General features: G+C 45.3%; 1 protein-coding gene across 1 annotated transcript in view; it reads left to right on the top strand.

The window, feature by feature from the left end:
• gfra4a (GDNF family receptor alpha 4a) overlaps window positions 1-21507 on the top strand; it is a 199321-nt gene that overhangs the window by 16199 nt on the left and 161615 nt on the right. Inside the window, exon 2 of the mRNA XM_035609678.2 lies at window positions 5747-5832. The gene's annotated coding sequence lies outside the window, so the exon portion shown is untranslated. The remainder of the gene's footprint in view (window positions 1-5746; window positions 5833-21507) is intronic.

Here is a 21507-nt window from a genome sequence, read left to right as displayed (position 1 = left end):
GCACATTGGAGCTAAACAATGCACAAAGCGCCTACAGATGGAGTTGATGGGGAAGTCTGTTACAGTTGAATAGGATATAGGGACACGATACTGATGAGTCATCCAGGGCACCAATTTGGGCGCAGTCAAAGTTTTTAACAGTGACTTTGTGCTTCAGTGAGAGTCGACAAAAAAAATCCAATTTATTGACCCATTGACTTTAAATATCTTGACTTAATTTTGCTTAAACATGCATGTGATTGCATGCTCCTGCAACCTGTGATGTTGGCATGGGACCAAGTGTGTTTTCTGCTAAGATTAAAAAAAACAAAACAGATCTACACACTGTAGCATTGGTATGTTCTGGAATATTCTGCTGGACTGAGTTCATATTTCTAAACGAGGTATAAAAAGTTATCCTTAATGAAACATAAGAGGGTTTTGTCTAACAATAGTGCGTTGCCTCAGGTGGTTGCTGGCTGCCTTTCGCAGCCATATTTGGACTTGGAGGACATTACTTCAACATTTCTGTTTACATAACTCCCTTTCACCTACTCATGATCTGATACCGGCGAGTGCTGCCAACGATTCCTTTTCCCTGTTTTTCTTTCACGCCCCCTTCTTTATTCATAAGCTTCCGAAATGAACGTGAAAAAAACGCCGCGTGCCAGAGACTAACGGTCAAGTCCATGTTCTCACGATTCACACGCAAAAAGGGATATCGCCGTGGGACGACATGAATAATTCACGTGAATGTATAACACAGCACATAAATATTTTGCCTACACATACTGTATATAGGAATGTTTCTGCTGAGTTGTGAAACTTAATCAAAAAGTCACCAATGGAGCTCACTGCTCTGCCACTGCAGGAGATAAATTGCACATGGGAGAAAAACATGTCTAAAGGAAGGAGACTGGAAAATAGATGAAAATTAACCGTAACCTCTTTTTTTCTTCTCCTCTCCACCAAATCACGAGCAAAATAAAGCTCTCACCATTTCTGGCTGGCCACACACACACACACACACACACACACACACACACACACTTACTTACTTACTTACTTACTTACTTCACGGATGATTAAAAAAAAGAAGAAGAAGAAAACAGAAATCCCAGCGCATTTGTTAAACGTAATTACTTGAACGCAGCAGTTGAATCAATCTTCCGGGGCAGGAGCTCCTCAGCGGGAGATCTTTATGTTGCATCTGTTTATTAAACCGAGTGAAGGCTCCCTGCCGGTCCTCATTGGCCTGGTTAAACATACCAACTCACAAGGTACGACCAGATATGACAAAAGACATTGACAAAAAATGATATTTTGTAAGACTTGGTCAATAACAAGACTTTATTTTGCATCCTTCAAAGATGTTTTTTGTAAAAGTCTCATATTGTACTTGCTGACTCTCGTTAGCAGAATATCATTGTTGCTTGTTTTTGCCGACATGAATCGTACAATTTAGGATTGAAGCGGTTTGAGTTTCATCCAGGCAGTTTTTATTTCAAGTCCATAATATTTTAAACTAGTTTGAAACCATCTGTCTCAACCTCTTAAATAATCACAATGTCTGTTGCTTTTCTTTTTTTCTTTTTTCTTCAGTAATTGGTTCAGTTTAACTTTTTTCTGTTTGCAGTATCAATCAAAAAGTTATGGACGGATTTGCATGAAAGTCTTAGGTCTCGGCCATTGTGACGCGCGATTCAATATCTGGATCCAGGAATTTAAAATTAAAAAAAAAAAAAGAGGATTCTTCAACATTGCCAGAAATTTTGAGTCATCATTTCTTCACAAATACATATTTGAAGAATATGAAGGGCCAGATGGAGAAGGGAATGTGAGCTCGGTCAGCTTGTTTTGCAGAATGATTCTGTTCCAAGTTTGCCGGGTGTGTTTGTGTTCTGGTACCTCAGCTGGTTCAGGCCTGTCATATTCTTCATATTCTTCATATTCCCAGTTCGCACATGATGAAACGAGCTATTTTCTCAACCTGGCTCTCAGATTGCTGGGCTGTGGAGCAACACGTGTGTTTTCAAAGACAAACCACCTCCACGTGATGAGGATGATCCACGTCTAGCAACTCAATCTGATGACGTATAACACGCGGCTGCTGCTGCTTTCTGTATTTTATCCCTTGTCGTTGTGGGTTCACTCATTTTTTATCTTCTGTCGTGCGTTCTACTACCCCACTGCATTCACTCTCAATGCACATGTGCCTTTCCGAGGCGACATGACCCACTGAGTGCGTGGACTCTCAAAAGTAGGGGACACACTCCGCTCACACGGCCTTAAAAACATCCGTCGACTTGTAATCATAGATGATTCATAGCTGAGGCCTCCTGCTGAGAATGAAACAAACAGTGTTTGGTTATCCTTCTGCCTTCTCTAGCTCCTGTCCACCCGCTGGCTGCTGCATTACACAACACTACAGTACAGTATCTACAGTAGCTGCATGATCAGGGCACCGGCAGAGCCAGATGTGTGGCGCTCAAAGACACGCACGCCTTCTGTTTTCAAATATGGCAGGTGCAGGTGTTTTTTTCGTGTGCTCGCATTTGAATGCACTTCAGTGCTGCTGCAGTTTTGTAAAATATCAGCTCTTCGCCCGGTAATTTGTCCGCCTCATGCGCAGACACTTGACGGGAGGACGCGACGGAATCCGTCTCTGGCTCATTCTGCCCTCATTCTGCCGTCTGTCCGTCTCAGTCGGTCTCGGCTTTGATCATGTTTTCGGCTTTGCAGTGAGTCAGACAGCAGCGTGCACCAACGTGCAACCCACACAGATCCTGCAGATGCACACACACACACACACACACACACACACACACACACACACACACACACACACACACACACACACACACACACACACACACACACACACACACACACACACACACATTCATGTAGCTTAGAGTCTTGCTCTGATGCTTCTACGCTCCAACGCTCTGGCTAACGTGTCCTTCCACGTGTGTCTGAATCCAGGTGCGCGGGGACGTATGTATTCCCCAATGTCTCTTTTTAAAAAAAATGTTATTTAGATAAGTCCTGTGATTCCTCCACCGTATGTGCGTAATGTGGCGCGATGCTCACCACAGCCCTAACTCGAGACAACACTGTCAACGCGACGCGTCTCTGTGTCGGTGTTGGACACTGGACGTGGTGATGAAAACGATTTGTCAAATAATTCGATTCCTTCGTTGGGTCAAGTGACATCTAGGTTACATTGAAAGATATGGGATAATGTCTACGCACACACACACATGCGCACGCGCACACACAGTGTAAATGTACCTTAATCACATTCATTGACAGGCCAATGTCACCTTGCACTAATTTTATTCAATTAGGATTAGTTCGTTTTTGGATGGTTTCACATTCAACACGTCATAGGATTATAAAATATTGCTCTTGTCAGGGAAAATTCCTCAAAAATATTTATTGAGACTGACTTTTTGACTTGGGGTTTCCTCTTACTTCTCTAAAGGCCCATTATTGATCAATCAATCAGTAATATTGTCCAGTACGTTGACCATTACTTTGGTATTAGGTTCCGATCATTTCCGTATAATCTTTAAAATACTAATGACAAAATATGCCACATTCAGAATGTCAGTGTGGAAAAAAAAAAACATCGTTGGATTTTGATTTATTTATCAAAGCTCTGCTTTATCAGGACTGTGTGGGTATAATTTGATCATATTTAACGGTCAGTGGTCTGACACTAATCTAATAACCCACCAATAGACATCACATTTTGCCCAGTCTCTAAACCAGCGGGACGAGCACACACACACACACACACACACACACACACACACACACACACACACACACACACACACACACACACACACACACACACACACACACACACACACACACAGAAAGCAGAGATGTGATTTCTTTGGTGTGAAAGAAGCAGAAACTGCTCTGACTTTGGCAGAAAATTGTGTTCATCCAGAAGCACACCGCACACATCCCAAGAAGCTGATTGAGAAAATAGAGTTTCAGAGCGTTTAAGTGAAAAGGATTTGAATACTTCTCGCAAATTACTTCCCCCACAAAGGGCTGCAGTATCAAATGGTGAAAAACGATTTTCTGAAAACCGGCGGGTGTTTAAAGTGGAAAAAAAAACAACAAAAAAAACCCCCAGACCTATTTTCCAGCAAATGGCGACGCAGCGTTTGGAAAAGTAACTCTCCCATTTCAAGTGTCTTTCTGTGTTACGACGGCCTCTCTCCTCGGCGAGGAGCTCTTCTGTAAAGGAGACATCCTCCACCATGAAGGCAGGCGAACCCACGGGGGGGGGGGGGGGTTCTCTTCACTGTGCATCAGTGGAGCAGGAAAAATCCCCCTGAAAGAGTTCCTGGCAGCAGGTGACGGGCCACTGTGGCCAAACAGGAGCGCGAGATTGTTTCTCTGTGAAGTGGTGGAGGCTCCGCTCGGCTCAGCGTGCCGACAAGCAGACGTCTGCCACGCCAATGAGATTCAGCCCGGGGCGAGGCGATGTTCGCAGTGTGCCGGCTGCCTGGGAGTCCATGACTCATATTCCCAATAATTTGATGGATAAAAAAAAAGAAAAAAGTCTCAATCAGCCGGTGACCGTTATTCATGTATTACAACGCTTCACTGTAAGGCACAAATAAAGCTCGGTCCTCGTCACATAATGACTGTAATGCACAGGGTTATTCTTCACGTATGTGGTATTGATCAAAGAGGATGCTGAGGATTATTAAAGTTCTGGGAAAGGGCATGCGTTTCCAGTCTTTATGATTAATGTTTTTTATGAGTATTAAAAAACACTTAATTGCACATACCTTATTTCCTTTTCTAGAACGTAAATTTAATTAGTTGTACTCAGATTTACTTTATTTTTCTGTTCATCCCCCCCCCCATAAAACCTGGAGGTAACACATAGTGTTACTATGACCCCATGTGCTGCGTGTCATCTCATCAGAGTGTGAAATCATAACTTCACTTTTAGATGCAGCAATTACACCCGACGCCCGACACCTGTCACTGCTAAGAAAATGAAGTGTGCAAAATCTCACTTTGCTGATCACTATAGTATTATTACTATTATAATATAGGGAATGGGGAATTGATAATCACCTTTTTAATTCTCTTTGTATTTTAAAATGTCAGGTGTTCTACCTGTTGCAGTGTGACTGTCAGAAGTGTTAAACCTCCAGCCAGACGCATGCGGCATTAAAAATGAAACCAGACGATGTCTGACCGAGGGGATCTCTGTGTGAACAGTAATGGATGTGTGTGAGGTTTTTTATTCCACAAATCCAAAATCTGAAAAATGTCTTCTGCTGCTGGAAGCACATCCACCGCATGTTCAGGTGGGAACACCGGGGGGAAAAAGGAAGTGTATTGATCCAATTTAAATGTGCAATGGAAAGAAATAGATTGAGTGAATTAATGATGACATACGCAAATCTGGTCACTCAAACTTCCGCTGCAGGAGAGACGTTAAATAGCTGCAGATGAAAACATCAGCGATGAGGAGAAGATGGCAGCTTTCCTTTAATCAATTTAAATAACAAACTATGTGTTTTCCCCGTCACCAAGCGTTCCATCATGTTTCCACTTTTACGGGTTTCCTTCGTTTGAGGTTTGATTGGCGCTCTTTTAAATGAAGTCCTCTTCTTCTGCAGTGGTGCAACGGCACCTGTCTGGAGAATCAGCACCACCTGCTGTTTATCTGATTCAGTCAATTAATGATAATTTACAGAAATCGCGTAATGTCTCTGTGCAGGAGATCCGGCGGAAGGGGGCGAATCAGGCCTGGAGCATCGGAGGTGGTGTTCAAACCACCCTGCTGTGGACGGGAGGAGAAATGAGGTAGGAGTAATCCTCTAGGAAGAGTTTGTCAAAAGTGTTTTGGAAGTGAAGAGAGAGCTGGGACGAGAGCGATGAGTGTTCGGGAGAGAGAGAGAGAGAGAGAGAGAGAGGAGGGTGCGAAGCTGGCGAGCCAAGGTGTGTGATGATGAATGTTATCGGTGAATATGCCCCGCGAGTTGGGGTGAGCGATGGGAGGAGGAGGAATAATTCCCGGAGTGAGTTGTACGAAGTGTTGGCGAGTGCAGCCGAGGAGGAGAGAGCGGTGACCCGAGTGGATTTGGAGAAAGGGAACAGTGGCAGCGAGGGGATGGTGATGGATAGTGACGGTGTCGAGGAGGGAAACGTGGAAGAACAGAAAAGAGATTTTGCTGAAAGGATGGAAACGGCTGTGGTGCATATTTCAGGGAGAGGGAAGAACAGGAAGATGGCCATTTTGAAGTTTAGAGTTTAGTTCTTTCAAACCAGAAGTAACCTTATTTGGCGGAGCGGGGGGCGGGGCCTGACTGAGAACTCGTCCACCGCCTGTCCACCTGCGACCATGCACCTGTTGGACGGTATTAGCTGTCAATCGCACTGTACCTATGCCCCAATGCATTCAAAGCTTTGTCGTCTATTTGACTCTAAATGCTGTGTTGAAGACTTGAAACTACAGATTGAACCACAAACTCCTCAGGAAGATGCTTTTCCGCTTTGGCTTCACTTTCGGGACCCGGCGACTACGACCGTTTTTGTTCACAGTCCGTGGTTTGGGCCCCTCCTAGTTTTTGAAAAGTGCATCATTCTCATCTCTTCCCCTTCCTCTGAATGAAGTCGTAATAAGCAGTGAACATGAAACACCAGTCGACCCCCTCTCCAGGCGGAAGTGTGTCCCACTGCCCTGTGTGTGTCACTGCGCTGCAGATGAACCAGGAGTACTCAGGCTATAACAAGCTAAACTGTAACCTGCCGCCCCGTCGTCTCTTCGTGGAGGGTCTGATCCATCCGGCGCTGCGCCCTCCGAGTTAAGGACACGACACTACAAAGAGGAGGGCGACTAATCCAATAACCTCAGCTGAACTTTCTCATCTTTAGGCTGTCGGAGGCTTTGATGCTCTCACTATCAGCCGCTGAACAGGGACATGTTTTCTTATTTTTTTTTCTCGCTCTAAAATCGACTGAGGCAGAATAGTAGGTGGGAAATTGTTTGTGTGAAAGCTGGTGTTGTGTGGGGGATGGTGTTCTTGTGTGCACATGCACGTGTGTGTGTGTGTTTTTAGGTTATCTATGCTTCTCTGTTGTGTATGAATGTGTATTTGTGTGCTCGCTTGTGGCTTAGACATAATGAGGAATTGCGGACCTGCTGGTACAGTATGAATCACATACCGACTGTGTATGCGTCTGCATCATGTTTGTCTGTGGGTGTGTGATAATCTTTCTGCAGGTAGAATCTTTCAGACCTTTTCTGTTCACTTACACCCCTGACTGTCCGTCGTTGCGTGTGTGTCGGTGAATTTCATCCCTCCTGTGTAACTTCCTGCATCGGTGATAACAAACTACAGCCTCTCCCACGGCCGAGGCTGCAGCTGCTTCCAGCTCTCTCTCCACGTCCTCCATCTTCTACCCTTCTTCCCTTTCGCACTCACCGGCTTTTATGGAGGCAATAAATAAGCTCATGCTGTCTCCATGTTTAACTTGGTTTAAGAGGCCAGTGGCAGCGGGCTGTGTCTGGAAACAACACACTTTTTAAATGTAGGGTTCACCAGGGGGTCATCAAGGATCCCCATAAGGACCACTTTCAAATGTGGGTAATACAGCCCTAAGCAAAATGAACAGATGAATGTTTTTGGTAATTAGGTTTGAAAAAGTGAGTGGGATCTTATGTGAGCAATTACGTTTTCATGACATCAGGTATTTTTTTTGATTGGAGATAGTACATGTAACAAGCATTTTTTACACTAGTGGTGTTTGTGTTCTATTCTGTATTGTGAGTCTTTCAGCCCTAAATATGTTCATCCTTCTGAAAGTTACGAGTAAACAGGCATCTTAATTGTGGAAATAAACCAAGCAGGAAATCTATCAAACTGAAAAAGAACAACGGTTGTCAAATAATGAGCTCAAGAAGACGGTTTGAAAAATTGCACTACAGTAATCACAACGTTAAGGAGCTAGCTACTAACCCCCACTGGAAAAGTGACCTGCTCACTGACTGTTACGTCGTTAAATTGCGTTTCAGATCCATGCCACCTATAAGCTTTGTGTTAGCAAAGTGCCCCCATACAATACGCCCTCCAGAAATACATGGCAAACCAGAGAGCGGTATGAATCTGATCTCGGTGCGTCCAACCCAAGGCTGTGTCCAAAGTGTGTTTAGCCAAGCCAAGCTTAAAGGCTGGCAGAGTTTTTGTTAGCTTAGCATTGTCAAAAATGGAAAAGAATCAACCCGTAACACTCTTATTTAGATGCGTGATGAGAACTTTAGACGTAGCACCGTCATGATTAGCATAATTGATGAACACCCATTGTTTTTTCAATTATGCATCACCTCCAAGCTTTGGGTTCATTTGGTCCTTCTTCACCTCCTGAGATTCTCAGTGGACTTTGGGTAAAAGAATATTTTCCAATGTGCTTCTTTAATCCCTCCACGTGTCAGAGATTTGTACAAACCCCCCACGGAGATCTTGAATCATTAAAGTTCTTCATTAATGATTCAAGATTCTTTTAGGAACTCTCTGAAGCTCCCCAGTGTTGCCGTCCGCAGAATCCCTGAGGGTTCCTCAGAGGCCTTCGACTCGCTATAGGACTAGATGAAGACCAGGCTCAAACTTAAATAGTCCTTCTGTCGGGGCCTTTAGTCCTTATGGAGTTACCGCGGCTAAGTGGGATGAAAAAGGGGATTTGAGGGAAAGCGGAGGCAACGCCCACTCATTGTGATCTGTGTGTTTTAGCAAGGATTAACAAGGCAGATGAGGGAAGCAGCATTTACCTGAGCGACCATCTTAAAGCCCTCGTGGATCCGAAAGACAAACGGAGGAACATACTGATAATAATGTCTTGACCGGCTCACAGAACAAGCTTAAACTGTTAATTGGATTAACTCTTGGCACTCGTGTTTTTATATGACCACCAGTTTACATTTCACTTTTATTTGTGTTTGTGTTAAATTGACACGGAGTCTCTCGTATCACTTAGTAAATATATATTCATGTTGTTGTTGCTGCTGCTGCACTTATCTAAATTCAGCTTCTGCCCTCTGCGCTCCTCCGTCCTGACAGACGGACGAATCATTTGCATTTATTCCTTCCACTGCACTGTTATGTAAATACACTCAAGTGTATGCATGATGAACCGTGCACACTGCAAGATATACATAACCGCGCCAGCCACTGTACACACCACACGAACGTCTGTATTAGCTCATAGACGTAATGAAACATTGGCAAAAATTCCCCTTTTTCTCCTGACACAAATATGTCACGTGTTGTTTTTCCCGCCATTTTCATTTCTCTTTCCTTCTATTTAATCTTTTTTTTTTTCTTTTTCGGGGGAAGGATCCAGATTTAGCTTTGATGTTGAGGAGAAAGCATGTAGCCTGCCAGCAGTCAGCACAATTAGCCACGTTCGGGTTTGATCAAACCATCGTGCAGGTGCAGACTGAAGCGCGTGCGTCTTAATGAGTGGAGGGCGGGGAGGGGCGGGTGCCAGAGGGCCTCACAAACTTTTTAATCTTCTATAATAATTCATATTTCACTCGTATTTTTGGCTTTTGTGAAAGTTTAGCTTTCACAGGGAGTTTTTGGGGGTTTTCGTGAGGTGTAACAGATTTGATCAGTGTCGGATCCTTTGTGTTTCAGACACGTGGGATGATGAATGTCGGGTTAAAGCACGGACGAGTTTTTTTGCGCCACAGTTCTTCAGAAATCACTCCCATGAGTGATTATGACTAATGGCCCTCCGGCCGGCTTTTCGTTTGTGCTCTCCCAACTTCCACACCGGCTACCTGTCGCACCCACGCACGGGGAGGGGGAACCTTCTATCACTTGTTGGGACAGAATATTCAAATATGGCAAACGTCGAGTGCCACAGAATCATTACCGGCTCCTCGTCTGCTTCTGAGCAGCAGCGGTGACGTGGGCGGGTAATTATTTTTTTCTCTCCCTCTTCAGAATCAATTGATTGCGTGTCTTGTGAGTTGGTCTGAAGGCAGCCAAAAGGAAATGTGCTGTCATATTAACATCAAAAATGTTATTATTGCGCGCACACAGCACGCAGACGCAAGGTTGACATTTTCTAATTAAACGTTTCCTTAAGCTGTGTACGTCTCCCTGGGAAGTCTGCACGACGCAGACGCCCTCACTGCCAAGATGAAAGAACTCATTATTTCCCCTTGCCCACCGTCGCGCCTCATGTTCCTCCTCTTTTTATCCAGATAACGGGAGCGTTCCATTTAATCAATGCCGCCTGCGAGTGTGCGGCGGAGCGGCCGGGAAAATGCACCTCAACAAGTGAGCATGGACTTCAATTTTGCCCCCACCCCCTCCTCACGCCGCCCCAAAACAAACAAGCACACAGAGCAGCAGGGCATTCATCATCGCTGTTTCTGGTTTGACAACTCGCTCTGTTTTAGTATTACAATCATAAGCCCTGAATTGGATAAGGGCGGCAGGAGAGGTTGAAAAATGGAAACGCAATGGATTTGGCCCGCCACCAACAGAAAAAATTTTAAAAAAAAGAAGAGGGTTAGTTGGAAATGATAGCACTGCAAAGAAGTTGCAAGGAGCTGGAGATTATATTCTAATCCTCAACTCACACTTCACTGGCTTTGTTCAGATGGAACCCACAGGCATTGTAAAAAATAATAATAAAAGCCTTAATATGGAAATGATTTAACAAAGGAAAAAAGGGGGGGAGAAAATGGAATTCAAAAGTGTTTTTATTTGTATTTTTTCCTTCATTCCCGGTGTCGAGTATGACGCGTAGCAGCGGAAAGATTGAAAATAAAATAACGGCGGGAATCAGCTGTGCGCAATATCAAAAAGGCGTCAACATGAAGCGAGCGTTGCACAGAGAATAGAGCACATGACGGGATGTAGGTCCCAGAATGGGCACGTCTCCGTCAGATAAACCACTGACAGACGGCCGATCATCGGGCCAAAGCTGTGTGTGCGTTAGGCTGCGTCGTCTGTCGCTGGAGAGTCTGCAGATCATCTTGTTCACAGGGGGGTGTGGGGGGTCTTTGTTTCTTAGAAACAAAAAGAAAGTTGTGTGGTTGAATTCCCAGATGAGTCGCATGTGAGTCGGCGCTCCCAGCAGCAGGAGGGTATTGAAGTTTGCCCTGGAACAAACGGATGTTATTGCAAACATATTGGTTTTTCATAGTCAAATATTATACCTTTAAGAACTGAGTATGAGCTCATATGAGCAGTTTCATTTTGCTTCAGTCCAGCTCCTTTGTATTTTCAATCCACCCACTAAACGGAACATTGATGCTGAATAATGACAAGTTCTCTCAAGCGTCTCTACGTCTCTCCATCCATCGTCTACCGCTCTTTCCATTTAAGGGTCACGGGGGGGGCGGAGCCAATCCCAGCTGACATTGGGCGAGAGGCAGGGTTCACCCTGGACAGGTCGCCAGCCTATCACAGGGCCACGTACAGAGACGGACAACCATTCACTCTCACATTCACACCTACGGTCAATTCAGAGTCTCCAATGAACCTAACCCCATTGTGCATGTCTCTGGACTGTGGGAGGAAGATGGAGAACCCGGAGAGAACCCACGCACACACGTGGAGAACATGCAAACTCCACACAGAAAGGCCCTGGTTGGTTTGAACCGGGACTCGAACCCAGAACCTTCTTGCTGACCACTACACCACCGTGCAGCCTCAAACGTCTCTACAATATAAAAAATCTGAAGAACAAAAAGCAGGTGCACACTTTCACTTCTAGCAAACGCTGAACAAGATCAGCATTCAGGTGGAGTTGCAGGATCTTTGTGCACCTGATGAACCTCTTTTGCGTTCATCCTCACTCCCACAATCAAATCTCTGATGCTAAGTCTGATGCTACTGGAGTCGAACTAGAGTCATCATCATTTGCATTTTGGCAAATTGGCACCATTAAAAGAACTTGCATACTGAATGAGATATTAGCACTTCCTGTTTTTGTTTTCAATGTGCCCGTGGCTGTACAGACAACTATACGACGCAGCTCTCGCATAATTATTCCCTCTGACATTTTACACCCTTCACACAGCTCAGCGTCTGTGACAGGCGTTCTTCTTGGCTGTGGGACGGATTTTCTTTTTCTTTTCAGTTTCTTTTCCGCAGTTAACAAAGCAAGAGGTGCTAAGGGCGTTCTCAAGTGGCAGCAGAACATGTAGAATCAGCCTTCAGAGAGTCTGCAGGTTGAACTGGACTGAAGCTCAGTATTTATAGACAGACTCACTTTCTAGTCGACTTCAAGGCCACAAACAACCTGTAACGCAACTCGTTACAACTTGTTGTAATGAATGGTCTGTAAAAAAAAGTACAGGTTCATTTCTTCGGTACATTACTGTAGCTGTGTCCCAATTGTGTGGTTGTGCATGGTTCAAATGTGCTAATGTCATTCAGAGAAAACTTACAAATTGAATATTTCCTCCTCCTCCACTGTCTCAACTTCCTGCAATTAGTTCAAAAGTACGAACTATCCAATAAAAGTGTTTTCACCGAGCAAACGAACCGAACCACCGTCCGGTTTGATCTGGACGGAGGAGCACCCCTTTGGTCCCGTCCGTGGTTGTTTACCTGTTATTTTGGTTTGGACTGAACTGAGAAGGCAGAAGATGTGGATCAAACAATGCAAGAGCTCTGTGGACAAAACAGCCGAAATCCTCACTCTCCAACAGAGTGTTTGATAAAGTACTTCGTGGCCTCGGGGCTCGCCACTATTAAATTCCACCTACAGTAACGAGCGTGGTGGCCACTACCTGGAGTTATCTTCCCTTCAACTGGTTCCTGTGTGTGTGTGTGTGTGTGTGTGTGTGTGTGTGTGTGTGTGTGTGTGTGTGTGTGTGTGTGTGTGTGTGTGTGTGTGTGTGTGTGTGTGTGTGTGTGTGTGTGTGTGTGTGTGTGTGTGTGTGTGAAGAGAAGAGCGAGAAGCAGAGCACCTATAAATGATAAAAAGGAACATCGGTGTAATTGTAATTCAGTGTATGAGAAACACTGCGTCGGCACAACGGATCAACATCGGCTGATGCCACTGGTGACTGTCATCTTATTTGCCCATGAGCTGACGGTAGTCAACAGTAGGGATGTACAGCTGCGTACCATGAATACAGATGTGCATCTATATCCATACTGTATATACACAGCTGCATCCCTATTTATACCCATGCAGCACTTTGCTTTGAGCGTGTGTGTGTTCAAGCAGCAATGCAGTCCGACGGGATCCAAATGCTTCTTGGAGGCAGGAATATTTTATTTGGTTGAATTCAAGTTCAAAGCAAAATCTTAATGAACCTTGGGCGACCAGTGGAATCTGAGGACCTTCACAGGCACGAGGTGGAGGCGGTGGTGTTTTCTCTCAGGGGCACTGGAACGACGATAAACTCACTGCACCGACTGCAGTTTGCTTTGACATGATTTTATATTACTGACTGCGTGTAATTTTGAAGGGGCAGGCAAGACCTGTAGTCTCTCGATTGACCAGCAGAGGGCGACTCAGCTGGTTGCAAAAAGAAGTCAGTGAGAAAATGACAAACCATGGACTGTAAATAAAAATGGACGTAGTCACCGGGTCCGGAAAGTCACCTGCTGCCTGTATTCTCTGGAATCACCAGCAGAGGGCGACTCCACTGGTTACGAAAGGAATTACGTTTCTATAGAAGTCTGAGAAAATGACTCTTCTTTAGTGAACATATACAGGAGCTGAGTCATGGTCTCCTTTCTAGTCAAGTGGACGATAAATCATGATATGCATTGCGGCTCTTTTTAAAAAGTACGGGTGACTGAAACTCAAAGTAGAAATTACGAAGAAGTCGATGCCGAGTTGACTTTCTGCCCTGTCGACGTCAAACGGCTTAACACAGCTTCGAGCCTGTAAATCTGCTCGGCAGAGGAGCAGACGCCTGCGGGTGAGGAAGCTGGTCAACAGTGTGGGCACAGTTTGAAGTAATGTCACCGACTCTGCGCCTGGTGCGTCCCTTCTCCGTGACCGATCCGCTGGAGAGGCGGTAGACGTGTACATCACCCTCCCGTGGCGAGCTGCGAGACGCTCGCTGCGGCGGGGGATTGCTTTGCAGAAGCGATGCGCATTCTGTTTGTGTTCATATGAGCCCGTGTGTGAAGTGCATTCACTGACTGTGGTCATAAGTGTCTTCCTTGTCAGAATAATGCTCGAGCCTGAAAGTGACTGGAATGATTCCGACTTGCCAGCATGGTCGGCTGCGCTCCCGCTCAGCGCAGCGTGAGAATACGGGCTGCGGCAGCCACAGTGAGAAAGGTTATATTGTGTCGCTGTGACTTTGTGTGTGTGTGTGTGGTGGGGGGGGAGAAGCCCCGGCACAACCCTGCGAGCAGAGTTACCCCTGGAGAAATTAGCACATAATGCTCTGGAATTATAATTCATAATGTTCTGTTAAAGGCTTGTTAGCACTGCGATTGGTTGTTTTAAGAAGGAAATGGCCCCGCGGAGAGCGGAGTTAAAGTCGGTTAACACTCAGGCTGTTGTGTAGAAAAAAAACTAAAAGCGTACCTCGGAACAAGTGTGATTGATCAGGATCCGGCAGTTACACCTTCTTTTGTCTGGGCGCTCTGCACGTGAACAGCTGTGTGAATCTACACGCAGCGAATGCAACTTGAGCTCATGTGAAAAATATGGCAGTGTTTTTTCTCCCCCACCTGTTTTCACAGAAGAAAGAAAAAGAAAATAATGATCCTGGAACATAAGAATATGAATCTGGCCTGCTTTATTCAGCTCTTCTGCAGTTTTCTTTCTAGAAAGAAAATGATAAAATCGTTCACATCAATGAGCCATAGATGTGCAAATGGGACTTCCATATTTCAGTTATGATACTGTACCAGTCTGAAAACATTTTGCCTTGACAATCGCAGTTTTGAATCCAAAAAACAATAAAAAAAATGATATTTGGGTTTTATTGGAGTGGTGGCGTCAACCCTTCAATGACTCCTCTTCTAACTTTGTGGGAGAATGAAGGGGAGCTCTCCCGTTGGTCATGGAAAGAAAAAAACAAACATATTTTTATGGATGTGAATATAAAATGCTTGAAAAAAGATAAAAAAGGGAAAGACAAGTTTTTTTCAGCACAAAGTCTGTGAATTAAAAAGTTTTCGTCGGTTGCACTGGTGCGCCTGATATCTACCAGACCCCCCCCCCCCACCCCCTTCCCCTCTGGGTCTCCCTAAATCAATGCGCTGGTTCCCCTAAATGAAAAAGACGTTCACACCAGTGCCAACCGATGTACGACGAGAGTCTGGAGCCCTGAGATGCCTGAGATGTGTGTTTTCTTCCCCTCCTAAATGAATCAAGTCAAAAACTAATCTTTGCACGGAGCAGAGTGAAAAATTCATGACCATCTGGTCGGGAAATTATAATCACTGGCGTTGCGGTCGGGGACCTTCGTCAGAAGGAAGATTCCCACGGGTCGCCTGCGGCTCTCAAACTGTGGTCCGCCACACGTCCGGGGGTCTTGTTGAGGTTCCCCGGGAAAATAATTAGCAGGAAATACTTGTCAGTGTTGACGGTATCATATTGAATATAATCGAACGGCGGTGTGCAGTCCAATGTGTCGATCTAGTGGTTCGTGAAAACGTACCACAGACTGAAGTTAAAACACGCATGGAAAACTTTCCCGTCATTTGGGCTTTTGTCCACGTTAAATCAACTGTGGTTCAATTAAGTCAACAGCTCCCATCTTGCTGTAATTCCACTTTAACCTACGACGATTGGGGCCTTTCACGCGCCGCGTGAAGGTTCACGGGATGCGAGCTTCGCGCGTTATCTTTTGAAAGACACAACAACAGGATCAGCCCGTCCAGTGGAAACACTTAAATGAGTTCAGGGAGTTTGGGTTTATGTTTTTGTTGTTCATTCAGGTCAGTATTGTTCCAGACATACAGAGGAATTAAAAACCATAAATAAATATTAAATAGTGCAAAAGTAAGAGGAAGGCAAAACCACATAGGATAGAAAAGCTGAAGAAATTGAAAATGTGCAATAGAAAGGAAACACTGTACAGTATGTGCAATATAGTGCCGCTGCCATGGCCTGTTGCATCTCATATAGTTGAATTATGATATTTTCCCCTCCGCCAGGTGCGATGCCCTTCCCTCAAAATCCAATAAGCCTTTATTATTTACTGTTTTCTTGAAGGAATCCTTGCAAGGCTCCAGTAAGCTCCTCTGTGGGGTGTGTGTGCGCTTTGACTCCCACCACAGACGGGAGGCAGGTGCTTTAATGGGCAACAGTCGACTTCATTTCGACCACTTATTAATGAGGGAGTGTGCAAAAAATACACAACGCCTGTTGTTGTTGCATGATAATACCTGAATAATAACTCAAATAATCACTTGATTGTGGTCCTTGTTGTTTCAGTTCATCCCCTCGTCGAGGCCTGAGCACAGAGCCTGGGATGCTTTCATGGCACCGATCAAGTTGCTCCGTATCAGAAATGCCTCGTCACTCGGTCCCAACTTTTGATTCCTATGGAGTAAAGTTCATCAGCGCAAGTGAGCCAATGAGCACGCGGCGCGCTCGTACCATGATCCAATAACGCCACCAGCGTTATTGGATCTTGGTGTACGAGAGCATGCTGTCGCAGGCTTTCCAGCGCCGTCTCGCCTGTAACGCTGGAAGACGCTGGTTCGCTGAGAAGGTAAAGTTCTGGAAAATGTTCGGAGGGATGCAGCGAGATGAAAGTTGTTGGCCGAAAGCGAAAATGATGAATCGCTTTGCCGAAGGCCAGATAATACTGAGCATCGAACAATTGCCAATTTTTTTTGCTTTATACTTTTTTGTCTTGATTTTCAAGGAAAAAAAATCTATAACAAAAGTACCATTTTTAAACATCTATATAAAACTGAACTTTTTTTTTTTTTTTTTTACATTCCAGCAGAAATTAAACCAACAAAGCAAAATATAACTTAAAATAAATGCATTAGAACAAAATAGAAATACTTTTATTCGCATTCCACACAGGCAGCTTTTTCATCGCGTCATTAAAAACATTGTTTGGTTAAAATCGTTCGATCTTTTCACTTTCCTTTGGCTATTCTCGGCCGAACATCCAGCCCCTCTGGAAGATGTCTGGAAAAAGTGCGGGGTACAAGGATGTGGCTCTTCCTTGATCGTCTGTGCTGCAGTGTACCGCTCAACATTTACTCACATCTGGACGGGTGGTGATGAAGCATTATTGACTGGCATGCGGGACTCTCTGAGCTCGACCGTCCACCAGAACTCGGCAGGAGCCGACGAACCCCGGGGAGGAAATAACAAATCACGCCGTTGTCTCATTAGTCAATGACTTCATTTCTCCACCTGAGCGCTCCGGCAACCTCCAGGAAATCAGGCCTCGCCACCAATGATTCTCTCCTCCTGATCTCCTGGAATGGGGGAATGTAATTAGTTGACACTCTTTTAAGATTGATTAACAAGTCAAAACCGAAGAGACTTCCCCGACAGATTAAACGAGGGCCACACGCATAATCTCTCCTCGCGCTCGCCGGGCAAACCACAGTCCCTCTTTAATTAGCCGCGCCCATAAGGGGGAGAGGAGGCCACAATCCGCCGGATGGGGATGTGGTGTTCTCCTTTGATAGCGGCGAGCGGGGGTTGATTCGGCGAGCCCCGGTTTCTCCACAGCCATTCATTGTCCTGATTGTGTCCACGCGCGCAAACGAGAAAAGGAAGCACGGTTCTCCCGAAGAAGTCCACAAGCCCCCTGCGAGATGCTTAACTCCTCCCGACTGCGATCGTCCACCGGGGAGACATTCATCGCGGCTGCTAATTAAATATTTTCCGTGACAGCGGCCCACGTCCCACCGGCCCTCGGCGGAGCCGTGTGTTCCTTCCTTTCCGCAAAAGAACAAATGTCAAGAGAGTGAGCTTAGTCCTCATTGACCGCGGCCTGTGTTTGCTGTTGGTGTGCTAATGCAGTACCTGCTACTTCCAACACTTCCTGCGGGATATGTTGAAACTAAGTCAATATTTATGAGCATTCGCTCCTGTGGGCTCTTCCCTAATGGCGTACGGCTGCTGAGGCGTCGTGAGGAGGAAGGATGCCCGGGGCTGGCGATGATGACAGGACTGAGGGAGGAGGTAAAGATGCTTCACACAGTACATATTGACCCTGGCCTTTGTGATGTCGGTGTTGCACTCTTCTGACCTGGCCCCGGGAGGAGAAATCTATTCAGCTCACACTGTGCGAGTGTGTTTTCACATTATTCGAATGGACCTCAAAGCTTGTCTTCATCATCAATAAGGATGTCTGCAGGTTTTTACCAGCCACCGTCTACTGCAGCGTGTTAATGTCTCCCTACATGGAGTCGTGTGGGAGCCCTGCTCTCGAAAAGTGGTCGTCGTAGTTCACGCGTGAGGAACGCAGCAGGCGGTTGTGCGAGTCAGGTGTGTTCACAACAGCAGGAGCATGTCGGGGACGTCCAGGCGCCTGGGTGGAGCAGAAATTTTACTTGTGGGGGTGTTTTGCCTGGAAATTTGATGTCTCGCGTACAGCCGGTCTGGACAATGTCCGGACTTCAGTGCACGTCTGAAAGCAGCTGTAGAGATAACACATATAAGAAAAACACCATTCCATCATTTAACCCTACATCTGATGGTACACACTTTACACGGTGTAACTGACAGAACTGTGGATTGTCGTGATGACATCCAGTTGCCTACAGTATGTCTGGACCAACAACAACAACAACAACAACAACAACAACAACAAAATGGCTGCTGGGCCTCGTTTGAAAAGGATGCAAGTGTTCCTTTCACAAAGTCTTCAAAGTGTGTGTTGTCTGTTCTCCGCTATCTTTAGCTTCTTATGAGCATGGTATCTGTGGTGACAGTAAATATGTATCCTAAATACATTTCTATTTATCTTTTATTATTACTCGTCTGTTGAGGGATATTTGTGGAGACGGCTCAGGTGGATACAGTTACTGGATCAAAGTTTGACTCATGAGAAACTCATTTATTGGTATTTCGCGGCGGATTTAAATTCAGACCAAATATGATGACGTTCTTCATCCACATCTGCTATTCTCACATCCCAGCTTGAAATCTGCCTTCTACCTCTGTCCGTTTTACTTCTGGCTCACAGAAGACACATTAATATCTCTTGTAGAATCTGTATTTTGATATTTCCATATTTCTATGTATCTGCTTGTGGTCGTCGGGAAGCTAATGACGTGAATACAGAAAGAGGGAGTCTATTCCGACCAGACACTGTTACTGGTCTGCTTGTCGTGATGCGTCGTCATGACCGGCTGATGCACTTGGTCCGTGATTGCAGCCATTGTATTTTTTGTTCGATAGAGCTCATTTATTTGTTGATCACAGCTGTCGTCTCATGAAAAACCTGTGAGTACGTCTTCTGCGTATTGATCGTAGATATTAAGGAAGTGATCGACGGAATTCTTTTCTTTTCGTGATGGCCAGCCTTCTTTTTTTTTTTGTAAATCATTAGCGTCGGGTCACGTGAAAGAAAGAGTGTGATGTTGTACTCGGGCACGTCAGTGCTTTGGAGCTAAATGCTAAGATCACCATCCTAACGTGCTCTCAATGACAATTCTATCCTGAACCAAAGTGTCTGACGAACTGACATCTTGACCTGAGCAAAGGGGCTGGATGGAAAAATATTACGGGATCACCAAAGTTGTTAGAAAATCATTCAGAATGGAAAATGAATACCCGTAACCAATATCATCGCGACACCGTGTGATAGTTGTCGAGACAAATGAACCCTAGAGTCTGGTTCAACCTCCAGGGACCCTGATCATCTTAGCAAGATTTCGACTGTTTGAGAAAATATGTACAAAAGTAAACTTACAGTTAAACACTCGTGCTCTCTGTCAACACGCGCGTCACCGTGACGCAGGGACGGGCTGAGCGGCCTCGTCGTCCGGAAGGAAGAGTTGAAACTAATGCTTTTTCTCTCTCTCTCTCTCTCTCTCGGCGAAGTTGATATGCATCGAGAGCCACTAACTGGAAATGTCTATTTCTTACGGTAGCCCGGTGAATCACAGTCCTGACAAATGGAATTCAAAGGCATTGGTGCAAAAAAAAAAATAAAAAAATCACATATTGGCACAAGTAAGCAGCGTAGTGATCTACAGCACCCAATACATCACAAGCCGCCGTAACGCTCTCACACTGTAACCGCTACGGAACGAGACTGAAACAAATGGTCTCATTTCAAACATCGCCTCATTGTCAAACCCTCATTTTATGCCCCCCCCTCCCTCCTTCTCCTTGCGTCGCGTCCACTGGAAACTGCGGCGGAGACACTCGTGTGACAGGCCCACGTTATAAATGAGCTCTGTCACAGTTGAGCCTTCTCTTCATTAAAGTGAGCCGTGATGATCCGGCTCTGCTGGGTCTGCATCGCGGACCCCCGTCCCTCCCTCATTAACACACAGCGAAAGACTCACTCCACGCCGCTGCTGCCCCCCCCCCCCCCGCCGCCGGAGGAGGATACGCTTACCAACTCCTGGTGACGAAGAATCATTTTTATTATCACCAGTCTGTGCATATTGTCTGCATATATGCATGAGCATTTCTGCTGGTGCTTTTGTTTTTGTTTTTGTGCCTGTAATGTGTGTATCTATATGAGGAGAGTTGCTCACACTAGCATATGCGCTATTTTGCCTTTAGCCTGTGTCGTGAGTGTACACGGAGTGCCTTACCCGTCATGGCTCAATCCTATTAGCGCTTACATCTACTGATGAAATGGAGATTGACACCCCGGCCACATTGATGCGGATATTTCAGTTGGGCCCTATCGTCCACGTGCAAACGGCATTTTACAAACAGAGAACTCATTAAAAATAGCGTTCTGAAGTACAAACTTAAAGAAACTGTGGCTTTGATTTATTCCTGTGCATTTAAGCAATGACGTCACCGCTTACTTGGCTTTGTCTCATGGCCATGTGCCAGAAACAAGGAGGTCAACAACAACAAACCGCTGCACTGCACCACGTTAGCAGCACTCAGAAGGCGTCTACCCGCCCCTCTGACTGACGTTAGGGTTAATTGAGGCGACGAAACCGACGTCAAATGAAGTTGCTACAGCGCCAAAGGAGAACGCGGTCACCACACATGCTCAGCATTGTTCTCCTGTGCTATCAGACGAGTCGTTGATGTACCGCCACCTACTGGCTCCACACGCTGGTTTGAGCTTTCGTAGACGTTTTTCATTTTTTTAATTTGCTCAACGAAAGTCAACGAAGTATCCGTTCTAAAAACTTAGTGTGACGGTGTGAAATGATCAAGTCTAAGCTCAGATATTTAGGTTTTGATCAAAATAACTCTAACATACTTGACCGTATGTCACAGGCAGACTTACATTCGTCTAGATGTTCTTATTTTCTAATTGTTTTTATGAAAGACAATTTGTCACAGTTGAAATTACAAGTTGAAGCTGATGGTACAAGCATGAGCTGGTTTGTAAGATACAGAGTCTTACGTACAAGA

The sequence above is a fragment of the Scophthalmus maximus genome, chromosome 15 (assembly GCF_022379125.1).
Source record: "Scophthalmus maximus strain ysfricsl-2021 chromosome 15, ASM2237912v1, whole genome shotgun sequence".
Classification (NCBI taxonomy): Eukaryota; Metazoa; Chordata; class Actinopteri; order Pleuronectiformes; family Scophthalmidae; genus Scophthalmus; species Scophthalmus maximus.
The sequence above is the reverse complement of the archived record's forward strand: the minus strand, read 5'-3'. Positions and strand labels throughout refer to the sequence as shown.